We start from the raw sequence: 479 nt of genomic DNA on the forward strand, positions 1-479 counted from the left end.
TTCTTGCGGCAGCCTTTACAGTTACTGCAGACGAGTTAGGTCAACGGCCTGACGCCCCGTGAGTTCATGGCAAGCACAGAAAAACCTATATAAATGAGAATCGAAAAGACAGACTCAACAAGAGGAGAGCAGAATCACGAAGAGAAGAGACACATACAAGGCATCCTTATCTACAACATGGGGAAGGACTTTAACTGGTTTGTTGGCGTAGTCCAGGTTTGGAACGAAAAAGCTGAACCACAGGGGATTCACGAGGCCTCCTGTACTGCTACACAAGCATGTACTCTTTCCCTCTGGTAAGTGTAACACAGACCACATTACGGCGGGTTTCGAAGACTCGGATAACAAGAACGCTGTCCCCCTGCCGCCCTCCAACGCTGAGTGAAGACGTACCAACGACCAGATGGCGCGTAATGCGGTCGTTGTGCGACGGTGACCAAGCCTAAAGAACGTGAAGCATTACCAGCTGGAATGAATCA

Source organism: Cystoisospora suis (genome assembly GCF_002600585.1).
Source record: "Cystoisospora suis strain Wien I chromosome Unknown contig_3187, whole genome shotgun sequence".
Lineage (NCBI taxonomy): Eukaryota > Apicomplexa > Conoidasida > Eucoccidiorida > Sarcocystidae > Cystoisospora > Cystoisospora suis.